Source organism: Trachypithecus francoisi, unplaced genomic scaffold (genome assembly GCF_009764315.1).
Source record: "Trachypithecus francoisi isolate TF-2019V2 unplaced genomic scaffold, Tfra_2.0 Contig01585, whole genome shotgun sequence".
Classification (NCBI taxonomy): Eukaryota; Metazoa; Chordata; class Mammalia; order Primates; family Cercopithecidae; genus Trachypithecus; species Trachypithecus francoisi.
The window spans coordinates 4,485,314-4,504,803 of NW_022681444.1; the positions used below are offsets into that span (position 1 = coordinate 4,485,314).

At 47.2% G+C, this 19,490-nt stretch overlaps 1 protein-coding gene across 1 annotated transcript in view; it reads left to right on the forward strand.

Annotated features, from left to right (window-relative positions):
* The first annotated feature begins 15,932 nt into the window (after positions 1-15,932).
* The window catches only part of RALGPS1 (Ral GEF with PH domain and SH3 binding motif 1), a 327,157-nt gene continuing 323,599 nt past the window's right edge, over positions 15,933-19,490 (forward strand). Inside the window, exon 1 of the mRNA XM_033191416.1 lies at positions 15,933-16,041. The gene's annotated coding sequence lies outside the window, so the exon portion shown is untranslated. The remainder of the gene's footprint in view (positions 16,042-19,490) is intronic.

Here is a 19,490-nt window from a genome sequence, read left to right on the forward strand (position 1 = left end):
GTCATAGTTTCTGTAATCACTGTTTTTGAAAGGTTAGGGTTTCCTAAGAAGCTCTTGTGCCACTATTGTGCTGAGAAGAGGAGAAAGAAGCGAGTGTATTTCAGACCTCTTGTGTGGCGACTGCATTGTCGGCCTCGGTCTACACCCAGGCGCCCCCAGAACGAATCGCTGGTGAATCCCTTCCCCTCGCGCCTGCAGAGAATATGCCTTGCTCAGTCGTCCACAAAGTGTGGGGTTGCACAGGCTCATGTCTCCACTAAGCCAGTTAACTCCCCCTCCTCCTCCAGGTTCCAGCCCAGGGGCCCCTCTTCCCGCCAGCAGCCCTCCAGGTCAGGCCTCTCAAATGTGTTCCTGCTCTCTGGAGCACTTATTTCAGTTTGTAATTGGATATTCATTAGCGAGATGATTCAGTTAGTATTTCTCCCTCTAACCTGGAGGCTCCCTGACAGCAGAGTTTATAAACTCTTCTCTCCCTCGAGTATCCTTAGCACAGGACCCGGCACCACAGTAGGCACTCGGCAGTGTTGAGTGAATGAGCTAATGTGTGTCCCGAAGGGTCGCACAAGGCAGTCTAGCTGGGATGCAGGCAAGATTGACCTCAGCTCCTATGGGGCTGCGAGGTGACCTGCTCCTTACCCATAAGTAAGGGCTGCTGTTAAGTGAATTCTCACCAGGCCTCTCGGGTGAGATGGGCAGTGAGATGGTGCACAGGAGGAAAGGTCTGTATAGGAACCGGCTTCACCTGCTAGCTGGGGGCCCAAGGATTCCTGAGGGAGGCAAGGGAATGATGGAGAAAGTGCATGGGCTAGCATAACTGAAGGTCTGGCTTTCATCCCTGCCTTTGACCGTGACTTTTAGCAAGCCACTTGCCTTCGTTAGCCCCAGTTTGGCTCTGGTGACTCTGAAATGTCAGGCAGTGGCTTCTGATGAATTTGCTTACTCCGTAAGGCCGGAAAAGTAGCCCAACATCAAGAAACAGGGGTGAGCTTCTCCAGCAGGGTTCGAGGAATATCCCAAGGGGGTGGGGTCCTGGAAATAGGAGCATCAACTGAGGCCAACGCACTGAGTCAGAGCAGATGTTGTGTAGACCACACTGAACTGCATTGCTGGCAAAGGCCATTGGCAGTCGTTGGCTCATCTTTCATTTGTCCTGATGTCAGACCCATCCTTACTCTGGTTTCTTCCAATTATAATTCCTACAATTGTTGGCCAAGCCTGGGTGGCTTCAGGGATGTTTATGAACATTCTTTATAATGTCACAGAACAACCACTAATCCCCAGTTGTCTTCTAGTCTTCACCTCTGTTTCCTGGACCATTTCCTTCAAAGCCCCTCAATCCTCAGTGGCTTTTTTTTTTTTCCCCTGAGACAGAGTCTTGCTCTGTCACCTGGGCTGGAGTGCAGTTGCACGGTCAAAGCTGTCTGCAACCTCAACCTCCAGGACTGAAGCGATCCTCCCACGTCATCCTCTTGAGTTGCTGAGACTACGGGTGCATGCCACCATGCCTGACTGATTTTTTATTTTCGTAGAAATGAGGTCTTACTATGTTGCCCAAGCTGGTCTCAAACTCCTGGGCTCAAGTGATCCTCCTGCCTTGGCCTCCCAAAGTGTTGGGATTATAGGTGTGAGCCACCTTGCCTGGCTGAATGGCGCTTATTCAACATCTCCTATGATGCTTTCCTCCAGGTTTTCACAGCAGACCTACCTTGCACATCTTTTGTCAGCATATAGGGCTTACAACTTCAGAACACAAAAGAAATGGCAGAGAGGCGACAGTGAAGGAAAGGCATTACAGACCACGTCAACTTGGGATCATGTGTGGAGCCTATGCTGTGTGGTTGCTGTGCATTGCCTGGCCAAAGATATATAGTAAAGCTCACTGCTCTAGCAGTCACTGGTGCCTGCGTGTGTGTGTGTGTTTCATTTTTTGAGACAAGATCTCACTGTCATTCAGGCTGGAGTGCAGTGGCATGATTGTGGCTCACTGCAGCTTTGACCTCCCTAGCTCAATTGATCCTCCCACCTTAGCCTCCCAAGTAACTGGGAGTATGGGCACGGACCACCCTGCCTCGCTAATGTTTTAATTTTTTTGTAAGACAGGGTTTTGCCATGTTGCCAAGGCTGGTCTTGAACTCCTGTACTCAAGTGATCCTCCTATCTCAGCCTCCCAAAGTGCCCAGCCTGTGTGTGCATTTTAGGTGTACCAATGAGAGTAAAGGTCATTTTGAATTCTGTTCCCTTTCCCAGAGTGCTGGAAGTAGAAGGGGAAGACCTTTATAGTTTCCTAACGGTGGGAAAAGGACCTCACAGGTGAGCTACTACCTGGCCTGCCAGTACTGGGGCTCCTTCAGTCGTCCACATAAGTAATCTCCAGTTTCGGAAACCAGCTGCCTCCCAAGGGACTCTGCAAATTTGACAGTTTTGGATGAGCCCCAAATCTGCCTCCCTGGACCTTGCACCTCTGCTCTCTATTCTACTCCATGGGACCACAGTGTGTTTTAAATCTTCAGTGACGGCTGGGCATGGTGGCTCACGCCTGTAATCCCAGTGCTTTTGGAGGCCGAGGCAGGCAGATCATGAGATCAAGAGATCAAGATCATCCTGACCAACATGGTGAAACCCTGTCTCTAGTAATACAAAAATTAGCTGGGCGTGGTGGTGGGCGCCTGTAGTCCCAGCTACTAAGGAGGCTGAGGCAGGAAAATCGCTTGAACCTGGGAGGCGGAGCTTGCAGTGAGCCGAGATTGTGCCCCTGTACTCCAGCCTGGCGACAGAGCAAGATTCTGTCTTAAAAAAAAAAAAAAAAAAAAAAAACCTTCAGTGACGATATCCAGTCTGTCTAGCCATTTCTTTGGGCTTCCCTAGGCAAAATGTGTCTCTGGGCTGTCGCCTTTTCCCTGGAGTCCAGGCTGTGGGGACAGATTTGCCCTTTGTCTCTGCCCAACCCCCTCCAGTTTAGGGACCTGTTTCCAACAGAATTTTCCTGAAACCGAGGTGGTGGAACCCATAACTTGGAGGAGCACTTCTTTGGCAAGCAAATTACTTTTATGTGACTGTTATTTTAACTAGCCTGTCTCTGCCAGATGATCTATTCATCACACATCTGGGGCCGGGTACTGTTTTCAGGGTTTTTTCTAAATCCTTTTTTTTTTTTCCTCTTCAGCCCATTCCCTCTCTCCCCTTTCCTCTCCAGATATGCAGGTGAGAATCAGAAGCCAGCCATCACCTTTACTTTGAGAGATCTGGGCTCTGAGCGTCTTGCATCTGAATTTCCCCCAGGCCTCTCATGCCATCCATTCCCTTTGAGAGCTTCCTCCCGCTTTGATCACTGATTCTGCCTGCTCTCCGGGGTGCTCTGGCTTCCTCAGGGAGCCGGGCCTCAGCTCCCAGGCGCTGGTGCCAGCTGGGAAAAGGGTTTCCTGCCTTGCTTGGGTATCACTTTTGCAGAGGGAAGGCGCTTGGGACAGTTGCTAGTCTCACCGTCCTCTGCCCTTTCATCAGTGGCTTTTCCAGGTTCTGGTCTCTCTCTCTCCTTCTTGCCCTGTCCCTCTCCTGTGCCCTGGTCAGGCTGGTGGTAAAATGGGAATGCTATTAGGTTCTATAGCTAAACTACTAGTTCCCTTCTTTTCCTCCACTGTGTTGCCGGCCGCTCCCCCACCGACTTTCCCCCAGAACAGGCCTCCAGGAACCTCCTGCCACCAGGCTCTGTTGAAAGACCCCACTTCCGACCGTGGTCAGGGCATGGGCATCTGCAGGCCCTGTGGGTGTTAGAGCCTTCCACCATGAAGATAAAGCCACAGCTCTCTGTGATTGTACTCGTGGAAGTGGTTCCCAGGCCAGCACCCCTGTGAAGTGTCAGGCATTATCTGAATAGAATGGTCTGGCCCAGATGGAAGGGGTTGAGTGGTTCCCTTCCTGGTGGCTCTGTGTGGAAGATAAGGCCCACAGAACCTCATCAACTGCCCCCACAGGGCTAGCAAAGGCCTGGCAACCCTGAGAGATCTAAAGAGGGCAGAGGATTCAGGAATAGGGTATTCTGTACCTGGGACTTGCCTTGTCACAAAGATGGTCACTCGCTTGGGTCCTGGAGGGCAGAACAAAGGGAGAGCCAGTGCATACCTCCTGTAAGAGGAGGCCTCGGCCTAGGGCTGAGATTGCCTGGCGCTAATCTGGAGGTCCCTTTATAACTTATATCCTGCTGGAGGGAGGAGGCACCAGAAGAGTCCTAGTCCGAGGGAGGAGGCCCAGCTAGGTGAAGAAAGAACAGGACCGTGAAACAAAATTCTGGTGAATTAAACCGTTAATTATAGAAAAATAAAGCCATAAACTAGTTTTTAAAAACATTTTATTTATTTATTTATTTGTTTGTTTGTTTGTTTTCATTTATTTTTTGAGATGGCGTCTTGCTCTGTCGCCAGGCTGGAGTGCAGTGGCATGATCCCAGCTCACTGCAACCTCCACCTCCCGGGTTCGAGCCATTCTCCTGCCTCAGCCTCCCAAATAGCTGGGACTATAGGAGCGCACCGCCACATCAGGCTAATTTTTGTATTTTTAGTAGAGACAGGTTCTCACCGTGTTGGCCAGAATGGTCTTGATCTCCTGACCTCGTGATGCACCTGCCTCGGCCTCCCAAAGTGCTGGGATTACAGGGGTGAGCCACTGCGCCCGGCCTATTTTTTATTTTTAGTTTTTGGAGATGACATCTTGCTCTGTCGCCCAGACTGGAGTGCAGTGGCATGATCTCGGCTCACTGCAACCTCCACCTCTCCAGTTCAAGCAATTCTCCTGCCTCAGCCTCCTAAGTAGCTGGGACTACAGGCACCACCATGCCTGTCTAATTTTTGTTGTTGTTGTTGTTGTTGTATTTTTAGTAGAGATGGGGTTTCACCATATTGGCCAGGTTGGTCTCGAATTCTTAACCTTGTGATCTGCCCACCTCAGCCTCCCAAAGTGCTAGGATTACAGGCGTGAGCCACTGTTCCCAGCCTAGTTTTTTTTTTTTTTTTTTTTTTTAAGGAGTTGAAGATTTACTCGGTTTTGCAGTAGGGAGGATATTATTAAGGAGAAGACCAAAAAGAAGAAATCCTAAGGGGAAAAATAGATTTGACTGTATACAATGTAAAATGTGTTTAGTAAAAGCAAAACAAAAAAACCCCACATAATTGAAATGTAAACTATACATTTAAGAAAAAAACTTTGCAACATATAGAACAAAGAGCTTATAACATTAATAAGAAAAAAGATGAATACTCCCATTTAAAGGGGAAAGAACATGAAGTAATCCACAAAAGAAATACTGAAGGCTAATAAATAAAATCCATGGTAAAGATGTTTTACCTCACTAGAAAACAATTAAAGCAACAATGAAAGCCGATTTTCCTACCCATTCAGTTGGCAATACCCAGCATTGACAAGGGTAGGGGAAAATGGGACATTCATATCCTGCTGTTGGAAACATAAGCTGGTATAACAAGTTCTGGAAGGTAATTTCGTATCATGTTTCAAAATTGTAAATGTATCACTCCCTTGATATAGCAGTACTACTTTTAAGAATTCAATCTAGGAAGATACTCTAAGTAACTGAAGATGTACAAATTTATTCATCCTAGTGTTGATTATAATATCGAAAAGCTGGAAGCCACTATAATGTCTATCTATAAATTTGGTACATTCCTACAATGCTATACTAGGGAATCATTAAAAATAATGTTGTAAGCTTGGCACGTGGCTCATGTCTGTAACCCCAACACTCTGTGAGACCGAGGTTAGAGGATCACTTGAACCCAGGAGTTTGAAACCAGCCTGGGCAACATAGCAAGACCCCATCTCTACAATTAATAATAATGATAATAAAATGACTTATACATGTGTAAATAAACCTCTATGGCATGGGGAAATATCCATGACGCATTGTTGAGTGTGGAAAAGCAACTTAAAAAAGAACTTGTGTTGTGTGAGACTATTTAAGTCAAAGTATACACATGTGGTCAGGCGCAGTGGCTTACGCCTGTGATCCCAGCACTTTGGGAGGTCAAGGTGCATGCATTACTTGAGGTCAGGATTTCAAGACCAGCCTGGCCAACTTGGTGAAAATACAAAAATTAGCCAGGCGTGGTGGTGCACGCCTGTGGTCCCAGCTACTCGGGAGGCTGGGGCAGGAGAATCACTTGAACCCGGAAGTCAGAGGCTGCAGTAAGCTGAGATCACAGCACCGCGCTCCAGCCTGGTGAGAGTGAGACTCTGTCTCAAAAAAATTAAAATAAAAAAAATAAAGTATACATGTGTATATGCAAGATATGATGTTACATTTCATAATGTATAAATAATGGTCTCTATATTTGATACCTATAGGTATCAATTTTTTTTCTGTTGGAGACCGAGTCTCACTCTGTTGCCCAGGCTGGAGTGCAGTGGAATGATCTTGACTCACTGCAACCTCTGCCTCCTGGGTTCAAGCGATTCTATTGCCTCAGCCTCCTGAGTAGCTGGGATTACAAGCGCGCACCACCACACCTGGCTAATGTTTGTATTTTTAGTAGACATGGGGTTTCACATTGTTGGCTGGGCTGGTCTCAAACTCGTGACCTCAGATGATCTGCCTGCCTTGGCCTCCCAAAGTGCTGGCATTACAGGTGTGAACCACTGCGCCTGGCATATAGATATCTATTTTTATTGAATGAGATAATGAGATAGTATATTTCATGAGATAAAATGTAGTAAACACTTTGTAAATGCTGGCAATTAGGAAATGAGGGTGGATAGGGTGGTTGGAGCCAGTTATTAAGGTGTATTTTATTTCAAGCTGAGAAATTTGGATTTCACCCTGTGACCATGGGGAGGCAGTAGAACTCAATTCAGTGAACACTTACGGAGTGTCTACTGTAGAAATGTCTAAGTTAAAAGAATATTGCTGCAGAGAATGCCATTTGTATCAAGGGCAGGTCAATAAATTGAATCTCCAAGGTAGATGGCCTTGGGAACTTCATCAGGGTCTGGGGCTAGTCCTCAGCCTTGTAGACCTAGAAATCTATCTTTGAGACACAGGGAAAGTGGATCTGAATCTGTCGCTGACTTATAGTCACTACGTGTAAAACTGACATATAGAATTAGAATGCCACCGTGTTAAATTTCAGAGACCTAGTGGAATGCAAAAATCAGACATATTTACCACATTATTTTCAGCCACTTCTAGTGGTACTAACATGAATGGCTACCATTTATTAGACATTTAATGGGTGCTGAGCAGTTTTTGTTTGTTTGTTTGTTTTGAGATGGAGTCTCACTCTGTTGCCCAGGCTGAAGTACAGTGGTATGATCTCGGCTCACTGCAACCTCCACCTCCTGGGTTCAATTGATTCTCCTGCCTCAGCCTCCCAGGTTGCTGAGATAACGCCACCACTATGCCCAGCTAATTTTTGTATTTTTAGTAGAGAGAGGGTTTCACTATGTGTCTAGACTGGTCTTGAACTCCTGACCTCAAGTGATCCACCTGCCTTGGCCTCCCAAAATGCTGGGATTACAGGCATGAGTCACTGTGCCTGGCCAAACAATATACTAAGCACTTTTCATGCATTATTTCCTTGCGTCCTCAGAACAACTCTGTGAGGTAGATACTGTTATTATATTCATTTTACAGAAGCGGAAACAGACTTCTGGAGATTCAGTTGGGCAGGGCTGTACAACATTGAGGTGGTGTGAAGTGGGATGTGGCTTCATAGCTTGCCCTACTTTAGATTGTATATTATCGGTCATGTCCCAAACCTGTGCTAAGCATTAGGGGTACAGTAGAGAGCAAAGCTGACAGCCTGGCCCTCATGGAAGCTTTGAGTTTAGCAGTGGAGAAACAGCAGTCACATTAATCACATGGCCAGAGTAGCACATAATCACAAAATGCAATGAAGAAAAGGTCGAGGAAACCAGGAGAGCCTATGACAGGAGGATCTGACCCCATGTGGGAGCCACAGGAAGTGACACTTGAAAGAAACCTGATGGTAAGTTACTAGGTAAGGGAGGTGGCAGGGAAGGAGAAGCATTTCAAACAGAGGGAACAGCATGTGCAAGGGACTTGAGGCTGGAAGAATCCTGACATATACAAGGAACCGAAAAAGGCCAAAGTGGCTGGAGCACAGGAGAGTGGCCTGAGATGACACACACGGAGAGCTCGTTCCTGGTGTTCAGCTCTGCATTTCCAATGTGAACCCTGGTGACCCTCTTACAATGCTTCTGTGACCAAGCAACCTGCCTTCTTCTTCTTTTTTTTTTTTTTTTTTTTTTTGAGACAGTCTCGCTGTGTCGCCCAGGCTGGAGTGCAGTGGTGCAATCATGGCTCAGTGTCGCCTTACCGCCGCCTCACCCCCCAGGGCTCAATCAATCCTCCCAGCTTGCCCTCTCGAGTACCTGGGACTACAGGTGCACACCACCACACCTGGCTAATTTTTGTATTTTTTGTAGAGATGGGGTCTTGCTATGTTGCCCAGACTGGTTTTCAACTCTTGGGCTCAAGCAATCAACCCACCTTGGCCTCCCAAAGTGCTGGGATTACAGGTGTGAGTCACCACACCTGGCTGATTTCTTTTTCTTTCTTTTCTTTTTTTTTTCTTTTTTAAGACGGAGTCTCACTCTTTCGCCCAGGCTGGAATGCAGTGGCGCGATCTCGGCTTGCTGCAAGCTCCACCTCCCAGGTTCACGCCATTCTCCTGCCTCAGCCTCCCAAGTAGCTGGGACTACAGGCACCTGCCACCACGCCTGGCTAATTTTTTGTATTTTTAGTAGAGACGGGGTTTCACCATGTTAGCCAGGATGGTCTCGATCTCCTGACCTCGTGATCCGCCCGCCTCATCCTCCCAAAACGCTGGGATTACAGGTGTGAACCACCGCGCCCGGCCACACCTGGCTGATTTCTTTCTCCTGCCTAGGCTTTGGCTGGTCTCTCCAGGATGGGACTCTGGGACAGGTTTGGTTGTTCTAGTCTTGAATGCACTGCTGCCTCACTTGCCAGTGGGAAAGCACAAGTTGGAAACTCACAGCATATAGCAGTATCGTGACTCATGAAATGATTCTCTGAAGTTGATTTTGATGAAATGTGGCTGCCAGTTTTACCGATAGGCAGGAATACTAACTTCAAGGGCTGAGAAAGGAATGGCTTTCTCTGACTGCACTAGAGCACTTACAGAAAGAAAATGAGAAGCTTCAGGCTTGAGTCATGGTTAGAGAATCCACGGCTTTTATGGTGGGTCTGAGTGCATCTCTTCTTTCTTGAGGTGTGGGTCCACCTCAGTGAAAACCAGACCCAAACTTTGTGGGTTGCAGAATTAAAATATTCGTTGAACTCACAGCCTTGCCACATTTCTCATGAAAAATCTAGGGCATTGATTCAGAAAGACTAGAAGCCTGAGAGCCTGAGTGGGGCATCCAGGCAGACTCAGATAAATCTGAGAATCCCCAAACCCCTGAATGTCTCTGAGCCTCCCTCCCTTCTATGGGAGGGACATGGTTTGCTTTCTCATGTCTGAGAGGAAAATCCCTTCCTTGCTTGAAGGCCAGCAGTCATCTCACCTGGGACAGTGGCCTTGTATGGAGGTGCCCATTCTCTCCAAGACCCACTCCATCCACCGCTTAATCACCCCTACAATTGTATCTAGCATCAGATTTCAGCATGCTTCAGAATACAAAGTGTGACCTGGAAGGAGATAGTAAATACTACAAAATGATCTTGCCATTTATTGAAATAATTTTGCCATTTATCACAAACACCTAAGGAGTGTGTTTGGCAGTGGTTAGACCAAGGAGGACAGAATGGAACACTGGACAGGGCTGAATTTATGTATATGGGTGCCCTGACTGGAGAGCCTGGATTCATTGTGCCAGCTCATGCAGCTAGAAGTGGCACCGTTTGCCGGGTTGCTTGGCTGAAAATTGGATTCACTGAGGATGATGGGACTTATGGTGACAAAAGTCAAGTGGCAGGCAGCCCTTAAAAACCAGGCAGAGGCTGAACACGGTGGTTCACACCTGTAAACCCAGCACTTTGGGAAGTTGAGGTGGGTGGATCACCTGAGGTCAGGCGTTCGAGACCAGTCTGGTCAACATGGTAAAACCCTATCTCTACTAAAAATACAAAGAGAAAAAGAAAAAGAAAAACAAAAAAAGCTGGGCGTGGTGGCTCACACTTGTAATCTCAGCACTTTGGGAGGCTGAGGCGGGTGGATCACCTGAGGTCAGGAGTTTGAGACCAGCCTGGCTAACATGGTGAAACCCCATCTCTACTAAAAATACAAAAATTAGCCGGGCATAGTGGTGGTGCCTGTAATCCCAGCTACTCAGGAGGCTGAGGCAGGAGAATAGCTTGAACCTGGGAGGTGGAGGTTGCAGTGAGTGGAGATTGCGCCATTGCACTCCAGCCTGAGGGATAGGGCGAGACTCCATCTCAAAACACACACACACACACACACACACACACACACACACACACACATTAGCCAGGAGTGGTGGTGCACACCTATAGTACCAGTTGCTCGGGAGGCTGAGGCAGTAGAATCACTTGAACCTGGGAGGCGGAGGTTGCAGTGAGCTGAAATTGCACCACTGTGCTCCAGCCTGGGCGACAGAGGAAGACTCCATTTCAAAAAAAAAAAAAAAAAAATACCAGACAAGGTAGACGTAAGGACCACCATGGGCAGCAAGAACACAGTGGCAATCAGAATGTTATGACCTGTAGGGAATCTCATGGGTGATTAATTAATCATGGTATCCCCAGGGATGAAACAGGCAGCCTATTGAAATATTATTTGATTCATCATTATAACAGAAAATATTTCTAATTGTAGAAACTCGACTTGGTCGGGTGCGGTGGCTCACACCTCTAATCCCAGCACTTTGGGAGGCCGAGGCGGGCGGATCACAAGGTCAATAGATCAAAACCATCCTGGCCAACATGGTGAAACCCCATCTCCACTAAAAATACAAAAATTAGCTGGGCATGGTGGCACGAGCCTGTAGTCCCAGCTACTCAGGAGGCTGAGGCAGGAGAATCGCTTGAACTGGGAGGCGGAGGTTGCAGTAAGCTGAGATTGCACCACTATACTCCAGCCTGGCGACAGAGCAAGACTCCCTCTCAAAAAAAGAAACTCAACTTAAGTGCCCATAATAGGAAGTTGTAACTTTTCACCTAGTTCTGGACCGAAGCCAGTTCATAGCCCTAGAGCCCCATAGTGGAAAGGAGATCAGGTTTCCTTGAGAAAGGATTTTGCAGTACTGGCACCCAAGGTATCTGTAACTATTTACTAAAGTGACTGTGTGTCTTTTGAGGAGTACTAGATACTGGCTCTGTCTTGGTCTGTTCAGGCTGCTATAACAAAATACCATAGATTGGGCGGCTTATAAACAACAGAAATTTATTTCTCACCGTTCTGGAGGCTGGGAAGTCCAAGATCAAGGTGTTGGCAGATTCAGTGTTGGGTGAGGGCCTGTTCCTCAAACACAGTCATCTTGTCACTATAGCTTTACATGGTGAAAGAGGCAAGGCATCTCTTTGGGGATCTCTTTTATAATAGCACTAATCCCTGCCCTCACGACCTGATCACCTGCCAAAGGCCTTCCAAATGCCATTACCTTGGGGGTTTGGTGACTCATGCCTGTAATCCTAGCACTTTGGGAGGCCGAGGTGGGCAGATTGCCTGAGCTCAGGAGTTTGAGACCAGCCTGGGCAACATGGTGAAACCCCATCTCTGCTAAATTACAAAAAAAAAGCCAGTTACGGTGGCGTGCGCCTGTAGTCCCAGCTACTCAGGAAGTTGAAGCAGGAAAATCACTTGAACCCGGGAGGCAGAGTTTGCAGTGAGCGGAGATCATGCCACTGCATTCCAGCACTTCCAGCTTGGGTGACAGAGCAAGACTCCAAAAAAAAAAAAAAAAATTTTCAGCATATGAGGCCAGGCGCGATGGCTCATGCCTGTAATCCCAGCACTTTGGGAGGTCGAGGCAGGCGAATTACTTGAGGTCAGGAGTTTGAGTCCAGCCTGGCCAACACGGAGAAACCCCGTTTCTACTAAAAGTATGAAAATTAGCTGGGCTTGGTGGCATGTGCCTGTAATCCCAGCTACTTGGGAGGCTGAGGCATGAGGATCACTTGAACCCTGGAGGCAGAGGTTGCAGTGAGCAAAGATTGCACCACTGCACTCCAAGGCGACAGACTGAGACTCTGTCCGCAATCCCCCTTCAAAAAAAAAAAAAAAAAAAAGAGCCAGGTGAGGTGTCTCACATCTGTAATCCCAGCACTTGGGAGGCCGAGACAGGCAGATCACTTGAGGTCAGGAGTTTGAGACTAGCCTGGCCAACATGGTGAAACCCCATCTCTACTAAAAATACAAAAATTAGCTGGGCATGGTGGCACGAGCCTGTAGTCCCAGCTACTCAGGAGGCTGAGGCAGGAGAATCGCTTGAACTGGAGGCGGAGGTTGCAGTAAGCTGAGATTGCACCACTATACTCCAGCCTGGCGACAGAGCAAGACTCCCTCTCAAAAAAAGAAACTCAACTTAAGTGCCCATAATAGGAAGTTGTAACTTTTCACCTAGTTCTGGACCGAAGCCAGTTCATAGCCCTAGAGCCCCATAGTGGAAAGGAGATCAGGTTTCCTTGAGAAAGGATTTTGCAGTACTGGCACCCAAGGTATCTGTAACTATTTACTAAAGTGACTGTGTGTCTTTTGAGGAGTACTAGATACTGGCTCTGTCTTGGTCTGTTCAGGCTGCTATAACAAAATACCATAGATTGGGCGGCTTATAAACAACAGAAATTTATTTCTCACCGTTCTGGAGGCTGGGAAGTCCAAGATCAAGGTGTTGGCAGATTCAGTGTTGGGTGAGGGCCTGTTCCTCAAACACAGTCATCTTGTCACTATAGCTTTACATGGTGAAAGAGGCAAGGCATCTCTTTGGGGATCTCTTTTATAATAGCACTAATCCCTGCCCTCACGACCTGATCACCTGCCAAAGGCCTTCCAAATGCCATTACCTTGGGGGTTTGGTGACTCATGCCTGTAATCCTAGCACTTTGGGAGGCCGAGGTGGGCAGATTGCCTGAGCTCAGGAGTTTGAGACCAGCCTGGGCAACATGGTGAAACCCCATCTCTGCTAAATTACAAAAAAAAAGCCAGTTACGGTGGCGTGCGCCTGTAGTCCCAGCTACTCAGGAAGTTGAAGCAGGAAAATCACTTGAACCCGGGAGGCAGAGTTTGCAGTGAGCGGAGATCATGCCACTGCATTCCAGCACTTCCAGCTTGGGTGACAGAGCAAGACTCCAAAAAAAAAAAAAAAAAAATTTTCAGCATATGAGGCCAGGCGCGATGGCTCATGCCTGTAATCCCAGCACTTTGGGAGGTCGAGGCAGGCGAATTACTTGAGGTCAGGAGTTTGAGTCCAGCCTGGCCAACACGGAGAAACCCCGTTTCTACTAAAAGTATGAAAATTAGCTGGGCTTGGTGGCATGTGCCTGTAATCCCAGCTACTTGGGAGGCTGAGGCATGAGGATCACTTGAACCCTGGAGGCAGAGGTTGCAGTGAGCAAAGATTGCACCACTGCACTCCAAGGCGACAGACTGAGACTCTGTCCGCAATCCCCCTTCAAAAAAAAAAAAAAAAAAAAAAGAGCCAGGTGAGGTGTCTCACATCTGTAATCCCAGCACTTTGGGAGGCCGAGACAGGCAGATCACTTGAGGTCAGGAGTTTGAGACTAGCCTGGCCAACATGGTGAAACCCCATCTCTACTAAAAATACAAAAATTAGCTGGGCGTGGTGGTGCACACCTGTAAGGCCAGCTATTCAGGAGGCTAAGGCAGGAGAATCACTTGAACCCAGGAAGCGGAGATTGCAGTGAGCTGAGATTGTGCACCACTGCACTCCAGCCTGGGTGACAGAGTGAGACTCTGTCACAAAAAAAAAAAAAGATTTCAGCAGATGAATTTTGGGGGAACATAAACATTTAGTCCGTTGCAGGGTCTAATTAGATGATGATAATTTCTGCCAACACAAAATACCACTGTAGTCCACGTGTCACAAACTAGGGGCTTATGGTGAGTAGGTAAAAAAAAATGGAGTTTTGGCCAAAGTCTGTCCCACTGTGGGCCTGGCAGATCCATTGACCACCTATGGTCATTTCCACAGTTCTGGACTATATGATTGGAATAGACATACTCAGTAACCCACATTGACTCCCTGATCTGTGGAATGAAGATTGTTAATGGTAGGTAGAGCCCAGTAGAAGCCCTTGGAATTTCCCTTCTTTACTAGGATAGTTTTTTTTTTTTTGAGACAGAGTCTCACTCTGTCGCCCAGGCTGGAGTGCAGTGGCCGGATCTCGGCTCACTGCAAGCTCCGCCTCCCGGGTTTATGCCATTCTCCTGCCTCAGCCTCCCAAGTAGATGGGACTATAGGTGCCCGCCACCTCACCCGGCTAGTTTTTTGTATTTTTTAGTAGAGACAGGGTTTCACTGTGTTGGCCAGGATGGTCTCGATCTCCTGACCTTGTGATCCTCCCGTCTTGGCCTCCCAAAGTGCTGGGATTACAGGCTTGAGCCACCACACCCGGCCCTTTACTAGGATACTTAACCAAAAGTAGTATCATTTTCCCAGGGAGAACTGCAGACAATAATGACATTAAAGACTTGAAATACATAGGGGTGGTAATTCCTGTCTCATTCCCATTTAAATTACCTGTTTGAACTGTACAAAAGGCATGATCTTGGAGAATATCTGTGGATTAGATGTACTGTGGTCTATTTCTACTCACACTTCTGACACCAAATGCATGGGCTTTTTTTTTTTTTTTTTTTCTTTCCTTCTTTCTATACTGACAACCAATTCTCCAACTTTCTAGACACCAGCTGGGTGTAAAGTGATTTGATTCTATTCCAACACTGACTACTTGAAGTTAGTGCAGACCCCACAGGTTAAGGGCACAGTCCCACAATACTGCCCCTACTTCACATGTCCATCACAAGTCTGGGCCTCCCATACCTCTGACCAATCAGCTAGCAATTAGAGATTCCCACAATCCCCTTCTTACGTTTAATGATTTACTAGAATAGCTCACAAAACTCAGAAAGGCACTTTGCTTACTAATACTGCCTTAATATAAAGTATACAACTCAGGGACAGCCAAATGGAGGAGATGGGATGAGGCATGTGGGAATGAATGTTCCTGGAACCGAGCCGGGTCCAGCTGCATTTTCTTGTGACACAATAACAAGAAACAGACAAACTAAGAAAGAAGGGAACTTATTGCTATAACTGGATACAGGGAGAATGCTGGAGATAATTCCACCAGACCAGCTCAAAGTATTACAATTTTCTTAGTTCTTATACAGGTTGGGGTTATGTGCCTATGTGCAGTATAGCATTTGCCTAAGTCTATAGATAACTAATTTTGTTTCAATTAGAAGGTCAGAGGCCAAGAAGAATGCTTGCTAAGTCCAATTAAGAGTCACCAGTGGCCGGGCGTGGTGGCTCAAGCCTGTAATCCCAGCACTTTGGGAGGCCGAGATGGGCGGATCACGAGGTCAGGAGATCGAGACCATCCTGGCTAACACGGTGAAACCCCGTCTCTACTAAAAAATACAAAAAAAAAACTAGCCGGGCGAGGTGGCGGCGCCTGTAGTCCCAGCTACTCGGGAGGCTGAGGCAGGAGAATGGCGTAAACCTGGGAGGCGGAGCTTGCAGTGAGCTGAGATCCGGCCACTGCACTCCAGCCTGGGCGAAAGAGCGAGACTCCGTCTCAAAAAAAAAAAAAAAGAGTCACCAGTACCTTCAAGGCCTGTCTACTGTGGTACCGGAGTGATTATTTCTATCTTATCTCATTAACAGCTTGGTCCAGAGAGCTGCCTTAGACGGTCCAATAAATCTATTCACACAGCTGCCTCTGTTACCTTGACTCGTCTCAGATTTCGTCGACCTAAGATGGGTCCTGGCACTAGGAATGGAAGGCTGTCTCCGTTATTTCGGCTTGCTCCAAGTTAGGGAGAAGCCCATGCAAGGCTCCTACTGACCGTATGTTTCATGTCTAGTTTTGATGTCTGGTCACTGATTTCTCTAGGTTTAATTATTTGCTCAATGTTAAGGCAGCTCTGTGGAAATTTGTCTGTGTAACTGGAGGGCTATGCGGCCTGTCTGTGTGACTGTCATGGAGGCCTGTTTATGTGATTGTCAAGGAGAACTGTCCTGCCACAGGAAGGCCTGCTCTCTCTGGGCACACCACCCTCCCAGCACCTTGATGTGTTCAACCTAGAACCTCTCTGAAGCCCGCAGTTTAGGGGACTTTATAGAGGCTTTATTACATAGACATGATTGATTACATCATTGGCCACTGGTGATTGAAGTCAATCTCCAGCCCTTCTCTCCTGTCTGAGAGTTGGGGGTCAGGGTTGAAAGTTGCAACCCTCTAATTACAAGGTTGGTTCCTCAGGCAATTAGCCCCCAACCCCAACCCCGATGCTATCTAGGGGCCCACCAAGAGTCATCTCATCAGCATATACACAGGTATGGTTGAAAGGAGCTTATTATGAATAACAGAAGATACTCCTCTCACCTCTGTCTCTACCTCCTATCACTCAGGAAATTACAAAGATTTTAGGAGCTCCGTGCCAGGAACCAGGGATCAAGGCCAAATATATATTTTTTATTATGTTGCAGTGTCTCTAGAGGGTTACTTCAATTGCAGCTACTATCCCAGATATGGAATCTATTGCAGCAAATCAGCGTAGTCCTTGGTACTTGGTATGCAGATACTGATTTAGAAAAAAGTCCTTTTTCTTCTTCTTCTTCTTTTTTTTTTTTGAGATGGAGTCTCACTCTGTCATCCAGGCTGGAGTGCAGTGGCACGATCTTGGCTCACTGCCACCTCCACCTCCCAGGTTCAAGCGATTCTCCTGCTTCAGCCTCCTGAGTAGCTGGGATTGCAGGTGCCTGCCACCATGCCCAGCTAATTTTTGTATTTTTAGTAGAGACAGGGTTTTACCTTGTTGATCAGGCTGTTCTCAAACTCCTGACCTCGTGATCTGCCTGCCTCGGGCTCCCAAAGTGCTGGGATTATAGGTGTGAGCCAGCGCGCCTGACCAAAAAGTCCTTTTTCTTTACGCAAAATTGCAGAGACCACCAGAAGTAATTTGCTTTAACCTAACATAGTCAACTATATACCTTTTTCATCTCGCCTCAGGGCTTTCTCAACTCTCCTGCCCTCTTTCATAATCTAGTCCACAGAGATCTTGATTGTCTTGATATCCCGTGGAACGTCACACTGGTTGACTACATTGATAAATCATGTGTATTGGTGCCAAGCATGCAGGATAAAGCAAGGTCAAGGCCAAGGTGTGATTGATAACTGACAAAGTTACAATAAACCACTTTTAGATTGTTTATTACTCAGACAGCAAAAAGGATAGCTCATGGGGAGCCAACATCTTCGGCGACTAAGAAGCTGATAGTAGGCTGCAGCTAAGCAGTTTGCGGGACTGATTGTGTAGCTCTATCTATTCTGAGGGGTTGATCTGGGAAGTCTCATACCTCATCAGAACCTGGGAGCAATGAGAAACTGTCTCAATGATAGCCTATGGAAGACAGGAAGGTGAGTCCTCGCAAGCTTTACATCTTCTTGTGTTCCAGGAGGATTTCAAGGCATTCTTCCAAGACTTAGGTAAGCTGCCATTCCAGCTTTTTTTTTTTTTTGAGACAGAGTCTTGCTCTGTCGCCGGGCTGGAGTGCAGTGCCACGATCTCAGCTCACTGCAACCTCTGCCTCCTGGGTTCAAGCAATTCCCCTGCCTCAGCCTCCCAAGTAGCTGGGACTACAGGCATGTGCCACCACAGCTAGCTAATTTTTTGTATTTTGGTAGAGACGGGGTTTCACCATGTTGTCCAGGCTGGTCTCGATCGCCTGACCTCATGATCCACCCACCTCAGCCTCCCAAAGTGCTGGGATTACAGGCGTGAGCCACTGTGCCCGGCCGCAATTCAAGCTTTTAATGCATGGCCTCTGTGGATAAGTGCACGTTGCCAGAGTGCCATGGAGGAGCCATTCCCCTACAATTGGATTACAGGGCAGGAAATAGCAAGTGCCTTACATGTCTTAGACACGTGTGAGCCAAAGAGTGGGAAATAAACCCCCCAAAGATTCAGGAGCCCACTACCTCAATGAAGCTCCTGAGGGTCCAGTGGTTTGGGAGAATGTTGGGATATTCCTCCTAATGTGAAATAAGATGTTTCACCATACACTGCTTGTCATTAAAAAGAAACACAATGTTTGGTGAGACTTTTTGGATTTTGGATACAACATATATTGTATTTGAGTGAGCTGCTCTGACCCAGTTACCAGTAACCTGTTGAGCTGCTGGTTTTGAGTGGGACCTATAGCAAGAGAAAGGTCTGGAGAAATCCAGACTGCAGTGCAAGGTTTTCTGCCACTCGGGCCTATGACTAAGTAGATTCTTTGATGCTCCATGTGCATATGATTAATAGGAGTGCTCCATGGAGCCTCTACCAAGCCCCAATAGGAGGATACAGACCTCTACAAAGTCATACCCTTGTCTGTAGACAAGTTTCTCCTTTTGAGAAACATCTCATGTCTTGCTACCGAGTGAGCCCTTGTTGAAATTGAACACCTGATGCGGGAATGGTGGGTGACTGTGTGACTAAGCTGCCCATCATGCATTGAGTATTATCTGATCCACCAAGCTGTAAGGTTGAGCATGGGCAGCCACAATCCATCATCAAGTGGAAATGGTGTGGCCAGGCGCGGTGGCTCACGTCTGTAATCCCAACACTTTGGGAGGCTGAGGCGGGCAGATCACGAGGTCAGGAGTTGGAGACCAGTCTGACCAACATGGTGAAACCCTGTCTCTACTAAAAATACAAAAATTAGCTAGGAGTGGTGGTGCATGCCTGTAATCCTAACTACTTGGGAGGTTGAGGCAGGAGAATTGCTTGAACCTGGGAGGCAGAGGTTGCAGTGAGCCAGATTTCACCATTGCGCTCTAGTCTGGGCGACAAGAGTGAAATTCTGTCTCAAAAAAAAAAAAAAAAAAATATATATATATATCAATATATAATGATATTTTGTGTGTTTCTGTTTAGAGATACTTTGTTAATATACATTGTTGATTTGTTAACATTAAACTCGGCTGGGCATGGTGGCTCATGCCTGTAATCCTAGCACTTTGGGAGGCTGAGATGGGCGGATCACTTGAGGTCAGGAGTTTGTAACCACCCTGGCCAACATGGTGAAACCCCATCTCTACTAAAAATACAAAAATTAGCCGGGTGCGGTGGCAGGTGCCTGTAATCCCAGCTACCTGGGAGGCTGAGGCAGGAGAATCACTGGAACCCAGGAGGTGGAGGCTGCAGTCAGCTGAGATCGCATCACTGCAGTCCAACCTGGGCTACAGAGTGAGACGTGGTCTCAAATAAACAAGCAAGCAAACAAACAAAAACACACGGACACACATG